Source organism: Nannospalax galili, unplaced genomic scaffold (genome assembly GCF_000622305.1).
Source record: "Nannospalax galili isolate Female #2095 unplaced genomic scaffold, S.galili_v1.0 scaffold761, whole genome shotgun sequence".
Lineage (NCBI taxonomy): Eukaryota > Metazoa > Chordata > Mammalia > Rodentia > Spalacidae > Nannospalax > Nannospalax galili.
In genome coordinates this window covers 2,545,777-2,562,161 of record NW_008346389.1, presented here as the reverse complement: position 1 = coordinate 2,562,161, position 16,385 = coordinate 2,545,777, and positions in this window count along the sequence as shown.

Genomic DNA, 16,385 nt, shown 5'->3' with positions numbered 1-16,385 from the left:
GGGACCCTGTACAGGTAAAGCTCGAGGGGGACCACTCCCTGAAAGGAAAAACGGGCGAGAAAGAGGAGACGGAGCCCAAGCAAGTCCACTTGTCAAGGGTCGCTTTATTGTATTGCAAGCTTTCCTTATATACAGTTTGTATTTAGAAGGGGTTGAAGAAGTTGCTCAAAAGGTTACAGCATTTTTATGGGTATGGGGTGGGGGAGCTGAGCAATTTAGCAACGTGACTGACCACCAGGTGTTCCAAGAGATTACTGCATGACTTATCTTTTCCGAGAACTGTTTGCAAGGGGAAGAGAAAGATAACCTTGCCATAAATTCTTTCTCAAGGTTACTAGTGCAGGCAGAATGTCCTGCTTAAGTCAACTGTTTGTAGAGCCATATTATATTTTTTGGTAATGAATGTTGTTTCTCCAGCTCCCGACACGCAGTCCAGCAGCTCATCCATCCCAATAAATTTCTTCTTTTCTTGCCTCAAGTGGTGTCTAGTGGTCCTGGTCTTTTCACGAACCTAACAGTTACTACTATAACATTTATACTACTATTGCACTAATGAGTATATCTTGCCAGATCAACCATTATTGTGGCTTACAGGGTTCACACTGGGTAAGACTGACAATTACTTTTCTCTTCTGGTAACGTACACAGTACCTTCCAGCACCATGAAAGCTAGCCAGTCGGGATGAAGATTCCAGGTCAGTTCCTGCTTCATTTCTCCGTGTACTATGACTCAAGTATGTATTATCTTGAAGAATAGGGTCTGACTTGCAAGTTCTGGAGGGCAAAAGAGAGCAGTGGCAATAACCTGTAATGTCTGGTGGTCTGTGGGAGCCCATTGGTCAACAACGCAAAGAGACATAACCCATTCCTGGTACTGAGGTTTTTATTTGATAGAATGAGGTACCTAGTTGGGATATTGTTACCATTCCCTCATCAAGAGGTAAGTCCATTTAAATGGGGGGGGGGGAATCTAGTAGTAGGCTTCCATATGTGTTTTTTCAATAGGCCTTTAGTGTTAGTTAGCCCTCCCCACATTTCCTTCCCTGGCCTTCCCTCCCATCCCCATCCCCTTTAATCCTTGTTTCATTAGTCCCTTTTATATCATCTTCCTTCCCTTGAAAGAGCCCGCACTCACCCATGGCCCCTTACTAGTTTCCCAACCTTCAGGAGTATTCCAAATGAAAAACACTTATCTAAAGATTCAAAACTAGAGCCTGCTTGTGGCACATTCTTAATACCAGCACTTGGGAGGCAGAGGCAGGTGAATCTATGAGACTGAGGCCAGCCTGGTCTCCATAGGGAATGCAGACTAGCTGGGGCTACAGGGAGGCTCTGTCTCAAAACAAAATTCAGTGTTTGTCTTTCAGGGTCTGGGGCAGTATGATTCTTTCCAGTTCCGTACATTTACCTGCAAATTTCATCTTTCTTTCTTTTTCTTTCTTTCTTTCTTTCTTTCTTTCTTTCTTTCTTTCTTTCTTTCTCTTTCTTTCTTTCTTTCTTTCTTTCTTTCTTTCTCTTTCTTTCTTTCTTTCTTTCTTTCTTTCTTTCTTTCTTTCTTTCTTTCTTTCTTTCTTTCTTTCTTTCTTTCTTTCTTATTTATTTCTTGAGACAGGGTCTCACCATGTAGTCTTGGCTCTCCTGGAACTCACTATGTACACAGGCTGGCCTTGAACTCACAGAGATCCACCTGGTTCTGTCTCCTGAGTGCTGAGATTAAAGGCTTGTGCCACCATGCCCAGCCCAATTTTATTTTTCTTAATTGCTAAATAAAATTTCCTTGTGTGGAAATTTCCTTGGAATGTTGACCACATTCCACATTTTTCTTATCCATTCATCAGTAGATGGACAACTAGGATGTTCCCATTTCCTGGATATTGTGCATATCCAGCCATGAACATGAATGGACAAGTAATTCTGTAATAGGATGTAGAGTCCTTTGGCTATATCTCCAAGAGTGGTATAGTTGGATTTTGTAGTAAATCTATTTCTAGCTTTTTAAGAAATCTGCACACTGATTTCCATGGTAACTGCACTGGTTTGTACTCTCACCAGCAGTGGGCAACTTTTCTTCTTTCCCCATGCCGGCATTTATCATATTTGGTTTTTTAAAATATTTTATTATTTTTTATTTTTCGTGTATGTGAGTGTTTTGTCTGCATGTAGATAAGCGCACCCATCTCATGCAATGCTTACAGATGCCAGAAGAGGGCATCGGATCCCCTGGAACTGGTGTTACAGACATTTGTTAGCTGCCATGTGGGTGGCTGGGAACCAAACCCAGGTCCTCTAGAAGAGTAGCCAGTGCTCTTAGCTGCTAAGCCATCTTTCCTCTCCAACCCCATTTTTCTAAAAAACATTTATTATTTTTATTTCTTATGTGTATGAGCACATTGCCCACATGTATGCAACTATGTCCTACAATGCCCATGAAGGTCAGAAAAGAGCATCAGATTCCCTGGAACTGGAGTTACAGAAAATTTTTAGCCGGCATGTGGGTGCTGGAATTGAACCCAGGTCCTCTGCAAGAGCAGCCAGTGCTCTTAACTGCTAAGTCATCTCTCTAGCCCCTCATTTGTTTTTGGATCTTAGCCATTCTAATTTGTGTAAGATGAAATCTCAAAATAATTTTAATTTGCATGTCCTTGCTGGCTAAGGATGTTGAACATTTTTCTTAAGTGTTTCTTACTTATTTGTACTTCATCTTCTGAAAACTCTAATTTTTTTTTATTGGGTTGTTTGGGATTTTGTTGTTTTTAAAATTATTTTCATTGAATTTTAGTGATTTTCATACAACACATTTTGATGGTGTTTAGATCCCCTCCTCTATCTGTATCTCCCCTTACTGACCTCCCCACACACTCAATTTAATGTACTCTATTATATTATATATATATTTATATAATACGGCCTATAGAGTCTAATTTCTGTCCCTACATGTCCTTCAGTGTGGGTCTATGAATACAAGAGTCACATCAGAGAGTGGGTCTTTGGACAGGACTTTTATATTGAGGTCCACCCCCCTCTAGGCCTCAGGGACCACTTCAGAAGAGGGGGCAGAAAGACTGTAAGAGCCAGAGAGGAGGTGCATGACCATATGGAAATAGCCTTATAGGGGCCTGAGACCCATCTCATACAAACCTACAGCAATGCACAAGACCCATGCAAACTTAGGTAGACAAAAACCCAGCACAGAACTGTGGAAATGAACAGCAAGCCCCAATCTTAGTCAAAGAATTATTGGCAGATGATTACTGTTGGGCAAGAATCAGCTGATCTTGAAGAGAGAGACTCTGGAGAGGCAGACTAAACCCCTCTGAATGAACTTACACTGAGTGATATCTTGGGACAGTAACTTCACATAATAGGTCTTAACACAAATGACAGAACATATGAACTCCAGTGGTGGGGGGGCTATGGGAGGTGCCAAAGGGGAAGGGGATATAAAGATTATTTTATGTATGAAATACACAAAAATTCAGTAAATTTTTTATTGATTTTTTTAAATGTGTATTTCATACAGAAAATCCCAAACAATCTTATTCATCTTTATACTCGCATCTCAAACGGCACCCTCTCATAGCCCCCTCATGGGAGGCCATATACTCTGTCATCCCTGTTACTGCCCACTGTGTTGTCAGTGTCCCCAACTGTTCCCCAGTCCATCCGCTGAGTCTAGTCAACCTATTTAGAGTCCCTTGTTTTAGGAAGATCAGCTTTTCTTCATGTAGCAGCAATCAGTTGCCAACATTCCTTTAGATAAGATTGGGGTCTGTTGTTCATTTTCCCAGTTCTATGCTGGGTTACTGTCTGCCTGCGTTTGCGTGGGACTTGTGTATGCTGACACTTTTGCCATAGAATCATATGAGCAGGTTCCCAGGAGCTTGTAGGACTCTGTTTCCATATGGTCATGCCTATCCTCCCTGGCTCTTACAATCTCTCTGCCCCCTCTTCTGCAATGGTCCCTGAGCCTTGGGTGGGTGAAGTTTAATAAAGGGGTCCTGTCCAAGGAACATTATTTAGCAGACTCTTGATCTCTACACTTTGGCAATTTGTGACCTTTTGTGTTCTTGGTCCTCTGCTGCATGAGGGAGCTTCATTATTGAGAACTGATTCCTTACTGTCCTCTTCTTTATCCCTGTTCTGTGTTCCATGAGCCTTAGGAGTAGAGGTTGTATTGCGGATGTGTCTCTTAGGGCTGGGCAATTCATAGACAATGTGTGTGTTCACTTGTGGTGCTTGGTATTAATCTCTGTTGCAAAATGAGCTTCTTTGATGAGCGGTGACTGGGATATTTGTTTGTAAATATAAGGATACATATTTCGCACATAGTAAGAAATCACATTAGTCTAGCTATGTGATAGTTTTTGGGTTTTCTCTAAGATCTATGACCACTCCAGCCATGTGTAGTAGGTTATGCTACAGTATCACATTTGAGTTTTCTCCCTTTGAGGTGACTTTTAGTCAAATTAGGTAGCTGTTGATTGCCCCCAAGAGAAAAGTGCCACTACTGCACCAATGTCATATGCTGTGCTGGCCGTTGATGTGGTGATTTGGTCTTGAAGCTGGTGCTGGATCATCCGTTCATGTTTTTCCTTGGCACTTTCATAGCGTTTTCCAAAGCTATGAGAGCTCACCCTCAGGGGAAGTGGCTTCCAGTGCCTTGGGACACTAATTTTACATAATAGGCCTTAACACAACTGACAGAATGTATGAACTCCAGTGGGGGGGCTATGGGAGAGTGCCAAAGGGGAAGAGGAAGGGGGTATAAAGATGATTTTATGTATGAAATACACAAAAATTCAATAAATTTTTTTTTAGAAAGTCACATCATTGAAAGCGATTGACCTTCCCCCTCCCTGTAGTCATCAGTTGCCAACAGAATCTCTGGTAGGTTTGGGGTTTCTTTCCTACTTCTCCATGTCTATGCTGGGATTTTGTCTGTTTTGAGCTTACATGGGACTTGTGCGTGCTGTCACCAGTGCTCAGCATTGTTCATACGAGCCCATATGAGTAACTGCCCAGCTGTCTAGAAAACTCTATTTACCTGCGGTCATCCACCACCTCTGGTTCTTACAATCTTTCCATCTGCTTTTCCACAGTGACCCCTGAGCCTTGGGAGGGAGAAGTTTCACATAGGTGTCCTGTTCAGGGATAAGCACTCTGCATTTTCTTGTTCTTTGCACATTGGCCAGTTGTGGTTTCTGTGTCAATGATCTCTGCTGGATAAAGAAGCTTCTCTGTTAAGATTGAGAGACACATTAATCTATAGGTATAACAATAAATCATCAGGAGTCAGTATTTTAGTAGGAAACTAGTGTTAGGCTTTCCTCTGTGTCCTGTGACCTGTCTAGCCTCAGATTCTTAAGTCTGCAATCAATGTCAGGAATGACCTCCATACTACTTAGTGGACCTTAAATTCAATTAGAATTATTGGATCCAGTTATTACTCACGTAATATTTGTGCCACTGTTGCACTGGCGGGCATATCTTGCCAGGGCAGTTGTTTTGTGACTCACAGGGTTCACTGCTGCCTAAGGTCAACAATTGTTTTTTCCTTCTGGTAGCTTTCGTAATACCTTTCAGCACAATGAAAACCAGCTGGTAGAGATGGGGCTCTGAAGTCAACACCAGCTTGAATTCTTCTTGTTTGTTCTACAGCTCATGTGTGCAGTATCTTCAGCAACGGGTCTCACCATGAAATTCTGGTGGATAACCAAGAGCAGCGGTAATGGCCAGTATTGTTTGAGGGTCTATGGGACCTCTGGTCAATAACTTCTAGAGAGGGAGTTCATTCTTGGCAGTGAGATTTTGTTAGTCAATGGTGTCTTGTAGGGGCAATGACCCCCATTATAAGGCAATTTTTAAAAAATCTCTTTATAATGTATGTGTATATATTTTAAGAAGCTTCTATAGTGGTAGGTTTCCATATGGTTTGTTTTTCTAAAGGCCTTTAGTGTTGCTTATCCCTCCCTAAACTCTCTCTTCTGCCCTTCCATCCCATTCTCCACCCATTTAACTCTTCCTGTTTTATTCCCGTTCCCCTTTATATCACTGCATTCAGTCAGCCCTTCTAGGAGGGGTTCTTTGTTTTTTGATGTTTTGTTTATTGAGTTCTTTGTATATTCTAGATATTAATCGTCTCTCATATATATATTATATATATATTATATATATATATATAAAACTGGCAAAGATTTCCCCCCACTCTGTAGGCTTTCTCTTTACTCGAATGATGGTGTCTTTTCTGTACAGAAGCTGTTCAATGTCACGTGGTTCTATTTGTCAGTCTTTGGTTTTAATCCCTACATTGGGTCCTGTTCAGAAAGTCCTTTCCTATGCGTATACATTCTAGTGTATCCTCTACTTTCTCTGCTCTCAGCTTTAGGGTATCAGTCTTATGTTGAGGTCTTTGATCCATTTGAAGTTGAGTTTTGTGCACAGTTGAGAAATAGGGATCTAGTTTCATTCCTCTACATGTAGCTATCCAGTTTGACCAGTACTATTTGTTGAAGGCACTTTCTTTTCTCCAGTGCGCCTTCTTGTGTCTTTGTCAAAAATCAGGGAACTATAAATTTGTGTACTTATATCTGGGCTCTCAATTCTATTCCATTGATCAATGTGCCTGTTTTCATGGCAGTGCCATGCTGTTTTTATTACTAGGTCTTTGTTTATCTTAAAATCAGGCATGGTGATACCTCCAACAGTTCTGTTATTATTCAAGATTGTTTTGGCCATCCTATTTTTGTGTGTGTGTGTGTGTTTCCATAGGAACTTTAAGATTGTTTTTTTCAATGTCTGTAAAGAACTGGATTGCAATTTTGATGGAGTTTGTGTTGAATGTAGATTACTTTTGGTAGCACGGACATTTTCACAATATTGATCCTATAGATCCATGAGCATGGGAAGTCTTCCCATCTTTTCATATCTTCTTTCCTTCTTAGATGCCTTAAAGTTTTTTATTATATGTTTTTTGCTTCCTTTGTTAAATTTATTCCAACTTTTTTTTGAGACTATCATGAATAGGATTGGTTCCCTTCTTTCTTTCTTGATTTGTTTGTCATTTGTATGTGGGAAGGCTACTGTTTTTTGCAGCTAATTTTGTATTCTATAGCTTTGCTGAATGTATTTATGAGCTCCAGGAGTTTTCTGATGGATTCTTTAGGGTCTTTTATGTATAGAGTCAGATCATCTGCAAATAAAGATACTTTGACTTCTTCCTTTCTAGTTTATATCCCCTTTATCTCCTTCACTTCTCTTATTGTTCTAGCTAAATCTTCAAGAACAACATTGAACAGAAATGCAGAGAGTGGATATCTTAGTGTCATTCTAATTTTAGTGGACATGCTTTTAGTTTTTCTCCATTAAACTAGATGTCTCCATGACTTTTATCATGAATGGATGTTGGATTTTGTCACAGGTCTTTTCTAATGAGATGATCATGTGGTTTCTGTCCTTGAATCTGTTTATGTGGTGAATTACATTTATTGATACATATGTTGAACTATCCCTGCACCTTTAAAGTGATTTGACCGTGGTGGCTAATCTTTCTGATATGCTCTTGTATTTGGTGGGCAAGTATTTTATGGACAATTTTCACATCTATGTTAATCAGAGAGACCAGCATATAATTTCTTTTTTTATTTATTAATTTTTTTTTTTTTTTTCACTATGTAGACCAGGCTGGCCTTGAAGTCATAGAGCTCCACCTGCCTCTGCCTCCCGAGTGCTGGGATTAAAGGTATGTGCCACCATGCCTGGCTAAATTTTTTATTTTATGTGTATGAGTGTATTGCCTGTATGTGTGTAAGTGCACCAGTGTCATGTCATGCATTGCTGGCGGAGGACAGAAGAGGGCATCGGATCCCATGGAACTGGAGTTACAGGCAGTTGTCAAATGTGGGTGCTGGGATTCTAACCCAGGTTTTCTGCAAGAACAGCCAGTGCTCTTAACTGCTGAGCCATGTCTCCAGGCCCCTATAATTTCTTTTAAAAAACATTTTGGGAGCTGGAGTATTATATGCCGGATTCCAAATAAAAACCACCACCACTTAATGGAAAGCAGCAAGGTAAAGTTTTATTACGGCCGACCGGGCTGTCTATGTTGGGAACAGAAGCAGCAGTGAACACCAGTCGGCCAGAATATTTATGGGAATACAGAAAGCAGAACAAGTGGGCCAATCAGGTTTATACAACACAGCAAAATTTGAACATAGCAAACTTCGAATTTACCAATCAACCATCAGTTATTTGCACGGGCTTGGGCTTGGGTAAGCAAAGCAGATTTACAGAAGGGGGATAAGTGGTTAGTCAATTGCAGGCCTGGCCTAGATTATAATACCCTGTGGCATGTGGTCAGGCCCTTTCTTGGAATTCAAAGTTGCTTCCCTCTTCTAGGTATCTTTCATAAGTAAAGGGCATTTCTCTTGAAATGGCTGCTTTTGGGAAAAATGTAGTAACTTAGGCTAGGTTAGTTTAGCTGAGAGTTCATGGAGATATGGTTCAGCACATAAGAATACTGGCTGTTCTTGCCAGGGACCCAGATCCAGTTCCCAGCACCCACATAGTAGGTAATAATCATCTGTAACTCCAGTTCCAGGGGATCTGATTCCCTGATTCCCTGTCTGAAGGTAGTGTATGACAAAGATACACTTAGCATACATGCAGACAATGCACACATACACATAAAAATAATAATAAATAAAATATTTTCAAAAACCAAACCCAGGTCCTCCTTAACAGCAGCCAGTGCTCTTAACCACTAAGTCGTCTCTCCAGTTCCCCCATATACATTTTTTTTAATTATAGGCCAGTCTTTCTGGAAATAAAGCTGCTGGAGTCCCTGGCAGAGGAGGAGACAGGCGGCAAAAGTGGCTGCAGCAATCAGGGAGCCCAACCTGGGAATAATGCAAAGATGGATTTTCAGAGCAACTAGTGGGGACCCAGCTACTGTTTCTGATGTTGTTTTTCTTGTTTTTCCAGACTTTGAGATGCATTATTAAGCTACTAGTAAGAGCTCTCCAGTATTTTTATGTAGGCATTTAGTGCTATAAATCTTCCTTTTAGGACTACTTGCTTCATTGTGTCCCATAGATTTTGGCATGTTGTGTTTTCATTTTCATTCAATTGTAGGAATTTTTAATTTTCTCGATTTCTCCCTTGTCCCAATAGTCATTCAACAGTGTGTTGTGAGTTTGTGTAGTTATCCCATTTTTGTTGTTGTTGACATCCAGCTTTATTCCTTTGTGGTCAGCTAGAACAGAGGGCGTATTTAAATTTTCTTACATTTGTTGAAACTTGCATTGTGTCCTAATATGTGGTCAATTTTGGAGAAAGTTCCATGGGAGCTACTTTCTTTACGATTTATTTTATTTTTGACTGTGTGTTTGTGGGGGGGTACGTGCACATGAATTCAAGTGTTCTTGGAGGACAAAAGAGATTGGAGCCCATGTAAGGTAGTGGTGAGCTGCCAGACACCTGTGCTGAGAACTGAACTTGTGTCCTCTTAACCACTGAGCTGTCTGTCGAACCTCAGTTACTTTCTTAGAGACCTGCTTTATTTTCCCTGAGCTTATGCTCATTTGCATGGTAGCCAAGTTCAGACAATCTTGATCTATTGTGTTTCTCAGGTTTTCCAAAGAATTTGTTCCCTTTTCTGCTGTTCAAGTCTGGGGAGCTGACAGATGATACCATTGCGCTAGAGGAGGGAGAGAGAAGCCTTAAATCACGGAAACGTGATGTGCTCTATACAGTGTCCACATGAACTGGGAATGAAAAAAAGTGGTGCAAATAGACTGGCTTCTTTGGGCTGAAACTGGATTGGCAGCGGCACAGATTTGTTAGAGGATTGAAGTCATTTTCTACTTCGGCACTGCTTAGCCTGTTGGGAATGGTGGAGTCGTGAGTTCGCGGCAGGATTTGGGAGCAGGCCAGCATCTACATCTGTTCTCACCCGTAAGTGGACTGGAAAAATACTTTGAGAAAAAGCCACGGGAGGAAAGTGAAGAGAACAGAAAATCTACTTTCAAAAAGTCCAGGGAAGAAGAATTGATTGATTATAAAGAGATCGAATTTAGAGAAGAGCGCTTATGGAAAAATAGAATGTAGACAACTCTCTTCCTTCATCTCTTAAGGGTCATATTTCATAATACAAGAACGCCGTACCAGCAGCAGCATGTGGTGGTACCAGGACACCTGTAATCCATGCACTAGGGAGGTAGACCTGGGAGGAAGGAGAGTTGAACGCCAGCCTGGAAGAGGCAGCACCAGCTTGTCCTGAGAAAAGAAGAGGAAGAAGGAAAGCCATACTCAGGGGACTAAAGTCTTACCAGTCCCCGTACTGCGGCTGAGTCAGGATTCATTTTTCATGCTCTGGTAAGACAGGAAACATTCGGTACATTTTAGTGTATTTCATACAGGATCTCTTTTCTCCAAATACGCTGCTACATCATCTTGTCAAAACTATGTAAGTTTTTTACTTTTTATATCAAGAGGTTCTCTATCAATTGAATGTCAAGAGCACTGTGAGTTGGAGCAAGAGTTTCTTACCAGAAATAGTTTGGAAAAACACAATGGCCTGAGTTCAGAGTCCAAATCCATCATTTCCTGGCTATGCAAGTCAGGCAAGTGGCCCTCTGACCTTTAGCATTTTCACCTGAAGTGGGAATTATAATATATAACTAACAAGGTTGTTGTGAGACTGAATGTGTCCCTAGCCACTTAGAAATCACAGGAAAAACGTTAGATCTTTTTTTTTTTTCTGTTGTTCCACTTCTTTCTATCATCTTATTTACTGAATTTTTTAAAAAATCTTTTTGGGTCTCTATATAGCCCCACATGGCCTGGAACTCACTATGTAGACCAGGTTGGCCTTGAACTCATAGAGACATGCCTGCCTCAGCCTCCCAAGTGCTGGGATTAAAGGTGTGCACTACCATACCCGGCCCTCTTTTTTACTGATTTTTAAAGTTCTGTTTTATTTTTTGTGTGTGTGTGTGAAAATGAGATTGAACCCAGGGCCTCTTGCGTACTGGGCAAGCACTCTACCACTGAGCTATATCCCCAGCCCTATTTTTACTTTTTATTTTGAGGCAGGCTAGCCTGGAGCTCACTCTGTAACCTAGGCTGACCTTGACTTGTGATCTTTCTGTCTTATCTTCCTGAGTAGCTAGGCTTATAGACCTATGTCACCAAGCCTGGCTTATTTTATTTTTTTTGTTGACACAAATAATGGTACCTGTTTATTTCATTTAACATGCTATACATCTCCACAGTGAAATGATCAAATCAGGGTAAGTAGCATATCTATCACCTTAAATATTTTTCATTTCTTCATGGTAACAACTTTCAAAATCCTTTCTTGTAGTTATTTTGAGATACACAATCACTTGTCAATGGTAGTCATCCCACTGTGCAGTAAACATCAAGCTTTCTTCCCACCTGTCACCTTGCATGTTTGCCCAGTGTCTATTCATCCACGTCCCCTTCTCCGTCAGTCTTTGGTACCCACCATTCCAGTCTCAGCCTATGTGAGGTCAGCTGCCTTCCATTCCTCCCGCAGTAAGATCACACAGTACTTATCTTTCTGTACTCCGTCTGTCTTCTTGCTACCTGCTAGGCACTGTTCCGAATCCAGTTTTGATTTCTAGAAAAGGTATTTTCTAGAAATAAATGAGAAAAATGAGAAAAATTTGGCTTGACTAAACTTGTCATTATTTTTTTCCCTACTAGCTAAATGTAACAAGGAAGAATAAGAGGAATGACACTGGCTGGGCCACGTGTAGGTGGGGGAGCACCGCCAGCACGCCAGTTAGTGAAGCTGCCATAAGGGTCAACTGGGCTACTTAGCATCATGGCAAGTTCATCTTGGAAATATTTACTGAAATGGTAGCCATATTTTTGGAAGCAGCAAATAAAGTATTCAAAATAATAGATGTGGCAGAAATAATTTCCAAATCACTTGCAAATTTTTTATTTAGGATTTTCAGAAAGATATATTTCCTAATTAAGCAGCAGTATACATACATAAAGAAGCCATTAAAAAAAAAAAAACAGGAGGAAAGGAGAGGGAGACAGAGAAGGGAGAGGAAGAGGAGAAGGAAAGGCTGTTAAGAGTCCCTGGGCCTTACTCGACCTCTATGAGTTATATTTCCTTACGGAAAATGAGATGATTTAAATGAAATTGATTATTTCTAGGGATTCTTTCAAATCTAGCATCCTATATTTTGTTTAAACTGGTATTTTGGTATCTCCTATACTAAGACAAGTACCAGTGACTTACTGAGAGCTGACTTTATGTGCTTCTGGTGATTTTCTCTCCACAATAGTACCTGGAAAGCAGTGTTCTAATATTCCCATTTTAAAGACAAAGAAGCTGGAGACCAGAGAGATTTTTTTTTTTCACTTTTAAAATCAATATCTTTTGCACAATGCTGGGGTAATTTACTTTTAATATTTGTTTAGTTAGGGTACAGAAACATTTCCACTTTAGTAAAAAGCTTATGAACCATATACTCTCCTAAAATCTGCATATAAAAATCAGGTTCCTAGAGACTTTCCGAGTGCTTTCCCTGTCTGGGGAAGATTTGGCTAAGATGGGAGAGTAGATATGTATTTTTTCTTGATCTCCCAGAATTCTTGATTGACCAGAGAGATCTTAAGTCATCTTAGAGATCAGTCAAGTAGGAAATGGTAGAGTGCAGATTTACTGGCCTCTGATTCTAGATCCATGCTTTGAACCAAGCCTACACTGTCTCACTGTATTAAAGACCCGTGCTGCTCACCGACGGTGGGATGAGATACTTCATTGACAACAGAGAAAATTTAATCTGGGTAAAAACACTCTGTTAAATAAATGAAAGGTAGATAATTGTACCTATTGTAACCAGAAAGCTTTTCATTGCTTAGGACTATAGCTCTGTGTGGAGGCACAGTGATTTACTTAACTGGCTCTTTCTTACTATATATAAAAGGCATTGAGCAAATTTTTATTTTAATTGATTGAAATGCTTGTGGTATATCTTTTTATAAATCACAATCTACTTGATTAGAGGCAACTCTATAGTTCTTGCCATTCACCTACTCCCTCTCCACTCTGATGTATTATAGAAGGAGCTGGAATCAGAAGGGGCAGCAGGCTCCCAGCTCCCAGTTCAGACCTTTCTTTGCTGTCATGTGGAGCCCTTTGCTTGTTGAAAGACAGGAAATTCCTGACTGTATTCACGGTGCTCACAGCCCAGCTCCTCACCCACCAACACACTCAGGCCTGCAGGTTCTGTCCTTTTCCTTTTTGTCCTTCTTGAAGCAGGCTAGGGCTTTGCAGGTGATGCCAGCTGGCCTGGTCCAGCACTTCCTGAGAGAAAATACACATCGCCTGGCCTTGGAGACCCCACTTGCTTTATCAGTTGTGTCTACATCAATATGACTGGATGTACAGGAGCCAAGAGGCTGTTCTACCATCTGCCTGTTCTGGGGAGAGTTGGCCTTCCTGTGGCTCTCACAGAGTTTTGGAAGGCTCTGTGGCTCTAGGCCAACCCACTGAGGGCCTTCTGCCTGAACTGCAATCTGCTAGGGGAAGGGAGACTGCATGTAGCCCTAGAGCCAAAGGTGCACCCGAGACTGACAAGCACTTCATACATAACTGCAGCAGCAGGTGTGGCTGGAACACACTGTGGCACCACTGCACAGGTTCGCCTTAATACATGCATCCTCATCACAGATGGAGAGTCACCTGAGAAAGGCTTGACTTAAAAAGACTCGTTTCTTGGCCTTTAGGCTAAGATCAAGTGTAAAACATGAGATTTTTCTTTTTTTATACATGTATTTTTATTGGCACAAATTCATTGTGTATAGTAATGGGTTTCATGAAGGTATTTTCACACAAAAATGTCGTATCCTTTGACCAAAATACTATATGTTTATAGTAGCCTATTTAGAAAGTGCAGAGAAATACAGAATGAAAGGTAAGTAGCATTTATCATATTACCATTCAGGGAGAGTCACTGTGAAAATTTGGTTATATATTCTTCACAGTTACTTATTTTTGATACAGGGTCCCCCTGTAGCCCCAGTTGGTCTGAAACTTGCTATGTAGACCAGGATGGCCTCAGTCTCACAGAGCTCTACTTGCCTCTACCTCCCAAATGCTGGGATTAAAGGTATATACCACCACATCCTGTGCCCTTTGTGTTTTTTAAAAAGTGTGTGTGTGTGTGTGTGTGTGTGTGTGTGTGTGTATGTGTGTGTAGGTACACTCACACATATGAGCAGATATGGAGGCCAGAGGTTGACATCAGGGTGTCTTTCTCAATTGCTTCTCCACTGTACCTTTAAGACAGGATCCCTCACTGAATCCAGAGCTTGTTGTTTGGGCTAGACTGACTGACTGTCCAGTAAGTCTCTGGAATCTGCGTCTTACTGCCTCACATCATGTCCAGATTTTTACATGGGTGCTGGAAATCCAAACTTGCGACTTCATGCTTATGCAGAAAACACTTTGCCCACTGAGCTATCTCGGCTGTCTCATCATAGGAAAATCCTTAGAAGCAAAATTTTCAAATCAAAGGTTATGATAAGTTTCTAGCTTTAAAACTTGCTGTTCATTGCCAAATAATTTTCCAGAAATGTTATGCTAATTGATATCCCACCAGTAGTGTAATATGGGGCAAATGTCTCAATATCCTCACCAGCATGGGACGTTTGCTATCTAAGCCAGTGTGAAAAGTGAAAACAGTAGTGTTTGTCTACTGCACTCAAATGTAGGTGGCTTAGAACCACACCAGTGATTCCTTGATTCCTGAGGTCCATAAGCAGCCATGCTTGTACCTAGACAAAGGCAACTCAAATCTGTCCTGTACATTAAACTGTCTGCCAAAGAAAATTTTTCTCTCTTAAAAAAAAGACAAACTGAGTTCTTTTGCCAATTGTAACTTTCTTTTCCTTGTAAATCACACTGAAATCTATTAATAGTATCACACTGATACTGTTCTGGACTCCGTTGGTATTGTTCCATCCTGGAACAATTTCTCTCTCTCTCTCTCTCTCTCTCTCTCTCTCTCTCTCTCTCTCTCTCCCCCCCCCCCCACACACACACACACACACACACACACACACACACAGTCACAGAAAAGCAGTCATTCTGTCTTTTGCAGCAATGACAAAGATTATTTCCAACACTAATTCGTTCTGCATCTCTTCTGCTGGGAAAGTCAGGATAAATGCTTTCATGGAACAGCATTTTGACAGGCTAGAAATGTACTGTAATGTGTTGCACAGAGAAGAGGTATTTGGAAGTTAGACTTTTCTTAGCTTCTGGGAAAGAAAAACTTGACTCTCTTGGTAGATTTACTTAAAAGGTGTTAGCGGGAAAGGGTGGCGTTTTGGTTCTTGGAATGGTTGCCATAAGCAGGTGAGTTTTTCTACTGGGCTGAGGCGTCACAAGGATGGCTTTCTTGTCTTTGCATTACCCGTAGCAGTGCTGGAAAAGACGACCTACCCAAGACCTCTAAACTTACAGACTTGGTGTGGTCAGCATGTTTAATGTTATCTATATTTGTTTTTCTCAATGTATTTGAAAAGTGACTTTTTCCTTTTTTTATTAGTGTATGTTAATTATACAAAATGAGTTTCAATATGACCTTTTCTTAAATACATATAAAATTCTTTGATCATAAGTTACCAACAAGAGTAACTTTTATAAAATACATAAGTTGCATTTCTGAACTCTTTAGCATATTATTTAGACAAAAAATATTTGTAGTCATAAACTTATCAGTTATTAGCTGCTTTTTCTCTATATGTAAAAAATCTATAATTGAAAATAGAAAAGAAAAATTATAGGAAAGATAATTTTTGGTTTCAATCTAGATATGTAGCCCAGGTTGACCTCAAATTTGTGATCCTCCTGCCTCAGCCTCTTGAAGGCTGGGTTTTGAGCCTGGTACCTCACACGGGCTAAGCACTCTCTTCACCACTGGCCTTAGATGATTTTTATCCCTGTTTTGAGATGCTGGTTTTTCTCACATTAAGGAGGGCCTCATTCTGATGTCTATGTCTGATGGCTAAAAACTTAGTCCCAGGTAGGGGTTGACAGGGCAGGTTGAGGTTAATAGATTTGATTTCTGATCCAGCTTTGCAACCAGTCAGAGAGATGTGAACCACCCAGTCACTGTGCCCTCTGAGTCTCGGCCTCCTTACTGTTATTCCTTGGGTTAAAGGATTTCTGATTCTATTTCTGATTTTGATAACTTAGTTGAGCCATAGAGTATCAAATTTGGTAATTTGCTATTGTCAAATCTAACAAAAAAACAAACATCATTTTAAAAAGCGTGTGTTTACAGCAGTAGTTTCTTTCCCTCCTCTTTGACCTAATTAGGACAGTTCCATCATTT